Raw genomic sequence first — 5,013 nt, forward strand, 5'->3', positions numbered from 1 at the left:
ACGACGTCGTGCATGGTGCCTCGGACAAACCACCTTGGAAAGCGACTAGCACCGAAGGATCGCAACAAGTCACAAACTGTCGTTGTGGCAGGCAAACTTGTCGAACACACCACCGCCACCGCAACACCTCGCCACCGGAGCTACAACCCCGCGGTCCGGCCACCAACACCGAGCACGACCAAAAGGATGCCCTCATCTCATGCCTCCAGCCCCGACAGATCGCGGCCTCCAGACCACCAACTGCACGGACTAGGCCGCCCCACACTCCGTCAGGCCGCTCCTAGGCAACGGCCGAGTGAGGTACCCAACACCTGGAACCCAGATCAGGCCCAGAAGGACCCAGATCGAGCCCAGATGGACCTAGATCAGGCCCCGCGCCTCCAGCACCCACTCCGTCGCTAGTGCCGGCGAGAAGCTCCGCCGTGCGGCTGCGTTGCACATCAGCCGGCCGCTGCGCCAGGGAACTCCTCCGTAGTCGCACTCCGGGGCCACCCCGCCAACGCTGGCCCGCGCCATCGCTCCAACCCGCCCTGACGAGACCACCGTGCTCCCGCTTCGGTGCCTCCAGTGCCAAGCACCGCCCCTCCTCAACGCCTCCCCGCCGCGCTCCGGTGAGCTCCTCCACTCCACACACAGCCACCCGCGCCGTCCCGAAGACGTCTCCTCCAGCGCGAGAAGAACCCGTCGAGGGTGCGCCCACCCTGCGCGCCGCCTTAGTCGGCCGGGCGCGGCCCCCGGCGGCGGCATCAGTGGCCAAAGGGAGTAGATCGGGGACTCTTTTGTTAGGGTTGGTGGTGGCGCTGGAGCGGCCCGCACGAGCCGCCCAAACACGTCTCTTCTTCTAATCACAGGTTGCTACAAGCTTCCTCATTGTCCTCTGGACGAATGACTGCGTGTTCAAAGCTGCCCAGCCATCAATCAGCATGCTCACCTTGAGGGGCCTAGGGCCTTAGGATAGTGCTGCCACGGAGTTGGGATGTACACAAGTTCAATGTCTTTGTAACCATAACCATGGCCTTCTAGGAGGATTGCAACAAACTTCTACCTTTTCAATGGTATAATGAAGCGCTGACACTCGAAAATGCCGATCGGAACCCGGGTACGGGCGAGGATGAAAGTGCACCCAATCTGAGAGCGACAGCTGTCTAATTACATGTGTATTTTATAGCAGGTATATGCGGTATGTGGTGTGTATTTGTCTGCTCACCAACGCTCACATTGATTGGCATTAAATCCTGCCAGGCTGCCCCGCCTCGCTCGTTTCCATCTCTTCCCCATCGCCACCCAGCGCCTCAACCTTCCTTCTCTTCCGCACCGAGTGGGGGATGGCCTTCTCCCTCAAACTCCTGCTCGACCCCAGGCCAGGCGGAGAAGAGGGCGACCCCGACCCTAAGGATCTGGCGGCCGGAGTGCTCGCGGCGTGTAGGCGAAGATGATCTGGCGGCAGCGGCAGTGCGGCGCTGCGGACCCCGACCCTAAGGATCTGGCGCACCGTCGAGCTCGAGCACGCCTCCTGGCCGGCGGTGATGCCCACCACGGTGTTGCGGGCTAGCTCGCCGACGACGCCGACCCGACCGCGCTCCGGTTGTCCAAGGACAACAGCGCTAAGGGCGTCCAACCCGGCGGTGCTCGAGGCCGCCGCCGACGCCGACCCGGCCGCGCTCGTCGTCGCGCTCCGGTCGCTCAAGGAGCTGATGCAGTGCTTGGCCGCTGTGGGGGCGGCGCCGGCTCTGTCTTCCTCAGCCCACTGGCCCCCGGCAACAAGACCCACCAGGCCACCACCACCACGGCGGCAGTGCCGGCCCGTGCCGAAGAAGGTGAGTCGAGGAGGCGTTTGGCCGCGGTGGGGGCGGGGCCTCTTTCAGATTCTCCGGCCAAGCTCCTTGAAGAACCCCATCACGCCTATGGCGGGGCAGAGAATCAGTCGTTGTGTTAGGCCGGCCTTCAACGAGGGCTCCTCGAGCAGGTTCGTTGGGTTGTTGCCCGACGTTCCGGTCAACTTCATCTGCCCATGGCACGAGCAGATCTCATCTGGCTATGATTCATGCCGTCCGTTCTGTCCATGTTCTTTGCCAAAAAAAAAAATTGCCATGTCCGATTTTGATCTTGTTCTTGATTTTCTTTCATTCCATCCATATTCCTAGAGTGTTCAGACTGCTCTATTTTGCATCTGATTCCGGCATTCCGCCCATCCTGTCCATGTTCAATCCTATTTGCATCTGATTCATGTTCTTAGAGTGTTTAGATTGCTTTACGAAAATGAAATTATCTTGTTGATAGTGTCACAGATTTCCCATGAATCATTGTTGCTCCCGTGTATATGTCCCCGTTGAAGCATCAGCTTCCTTGTATGAATTATGGTGTCAGATTTTTTGTGCGACTCTTGACCTCGGATTTCTTGTGTAGATTTTTATGCTTCTGTTTCTGTCGAAAAGATTGCTAAATCTTTGTTTATATACAGGTATGAAATGATATGTGCATGTTGAATCCCCATAAAATAATCGAATCCAAAAAAATTGAATGTGCATGCTGAATCTAGCATGGATAATGCCTTTTTTTCTCATGTGCAAAGCTGAGGAATATATTCATTCTTTTAAGAAACCATCATTTCATTTTACTTCCTGGGTGCAACCATTGTGTGGTGGGAATAAGGCTGGGTCAACTCTAATAGTAGCACGCTAATGCTATGAGTATCAAGGATCACAGCTGAGGAATGAATTGATCACTTATCTCAGGTCTGATCTTTAAGTTGTTATCCTAATGGCTACGTTTGTTCCTTCAGATTGCCTAGCTTGATAATTAAATATTGTTTTCATTGCTGAACGTAGCTGAGTTTGACTTTTTTCTGTTCAAGTCACAATCCCTCCAAGAGCACTAGCGGTGAATTCTATAGCATCTTGCGCATAAATCACCCGTGTCTCACTAGTTTGACACATTGTGTAAGTACTCGAGTAGTATTATGGATTAACGCAGAGTTTAATGACTGAGAGAGAAAGCGGATCAAAAGCATGCATGCGCAATAACTTTGTATGTGCAATAACTCTGCACCGACCTGCTTGTGTATTTCATCAGGTATCCAACTAGATACGAAAAGGTAAATTATCTGTATTAATTTCGTGCTATATTAAGTGCTAATCACATAGCACACATTAACGCAGATGATTTCGACCTCGCGGTTGCCAGGTTTCAAACGTCCAGGTCGCACTGACACTACATTATATCAAGTGTTGAGGGTCCCAAGTACAATGTATATTAATTAACACGGACCAGGACAGGTGCGGAGAAGAAATACGCCAGCTCCAGCAGAGACCCGATGCACCTCAGCAGCAGCTGCCCAACATACAAATGTAAGAGTATGTCTAGCACATCCTGTAAAAACGCGAACTGAAAATCTGAAGTTCAGTTTACCAAAACTCAGCTTTACAGATTGAAAAATGCTGGCGCAGAACAGGGCCCGTAAACCAAAACTCATGCATAGTTTATAGTGCAGACATCAAATGACACAAACCATAGCGAAATAGTTCATAGTTCGCCATCTCCTCTCACCTCCAGCATCAAACCAAGGTTGGCCCACCGTGACCATCATCGCCACCACCACTTGCATCTTCACGAGCTTGTCTTCGTCTCTCCATGATCTCCGCCGAGGCCTCCTTCCACCACTCCATTTGTTTCTCATTCATGTCCTTCGTGTTCATCATCATGATCTCCCTCTCTTCGGCTAATAGTTGCTTCATTGTTTTGGCCTTCTTCACGTTGATCCTCATCTCCTCCAACTTGGCATTGTTCCTAGCTTCTTCTCGGCTGGCTTCAACCTTGGCAAACCTCACCCTTTCTTCTTCTCGATGATGACAAGCTTGGTCTCCAAAGTCTTGGCCGCTATCACCTCATTGGATCTTATCATTTGATTAAACTTGTCCCTCAACAATGTTGCCTCCCCCTCGAGCTTGAGCCTCTCCTTGGCCTTCTTGTTTCCCTTCGGCTTGTCAATGTTCCGGCCCTCCTTCTCGTCCTCGGTATCGTCGAGCGCAAGCATTGCACCTTTTTTGGGTGCTACTTTTTCGTCCCTCAATTGCCACTTGGGAAGGTATTGAAGCACATCAAAGCAATAACGCATGGTGAAGCTCTTGCCCTTGCCACCGGCCATGTCTCTGTACCTCGCATCGGCAATGCGGTCCTACATATGCAAAACCAAACACAAAGCGTCAATATGTGGACACCAAAGCGAAACTACAATTGTACAAACTATATGTGCGGGCAAATTCACTCACATATTCGTCCACAGTTGCGCCGCTAGGAGGATTCGACACCACTTGGTCCATTGCTGCTGCCCACCGGCTGCAGGCCGGTTTGATTGCGTCCCAACGGCATTGGAGGGATCGGTACGTGCGATTGACAGGATGGCGAACGCGTGGCATCAGTTTATGGAATTTGTCCTCGATGTGTTCCTAGTAGCGCTTCCCTGTTTGATCGGTGCCGGAGACAACGTCCATCCCCACGGTGGCCCAAACTCGGCACTAGGTGGCGTCTTCTATTTCCGTGTAGTTGTTCGCACGTCTCATCTTCCTCTTTCCATCGGCCTCCACCTCAACCACACCCTCGTCCCCTTCATCTTCTTCCCATTCTTCCCCTTCATCCGCGTCGTCCTCATCGCCGCCCATCCCATCGTCGAACGAAGCGAGTGGGGTAATGTTTACCTCGTCCAACATCTCCATGTACAAGGTGTTGTCGTTCCTAACAGTACACGGCCTCAATATATACTCGCAATAAAAACCGAGGAAGAGTTCTATTTTGTACCTTGTTGACCCATCGTTGAGCACGTCCTGGGCGACGTTGGGTGGTGGCGGAGGCGGCAGCGTTGGCGGGGAGGGAGGAGGGGCGCCACGGCTCGTCGCCGCCTTCACTTTCGTCCTTTTGGGCGCCGGCTTCTTCGGTCTGGTGGGGGCTGTCTTTGGTTTCCTCGTGACCGTTGGCCATCGTGGCACCGCCTTGCGGGACGACATGTGTTCCCGCGCG

The sequence above is a fragment of the Lolium rigidum genome, chromosome 3 (assembly GCF_022539505.1).
Source record: "Lolium rigidum isolate FL_2022 chromosome 3, APGP_CSIRO_Lrig_0.1, whole genome shotgun sequence".
In the NCBI taxonomy this organism is placed as follows: Eukaryota; Viridiplantae; Streptophyta; class Magnoliopsida; order Poales; family Poaceae; genus Lolium; species Lolium rigidum.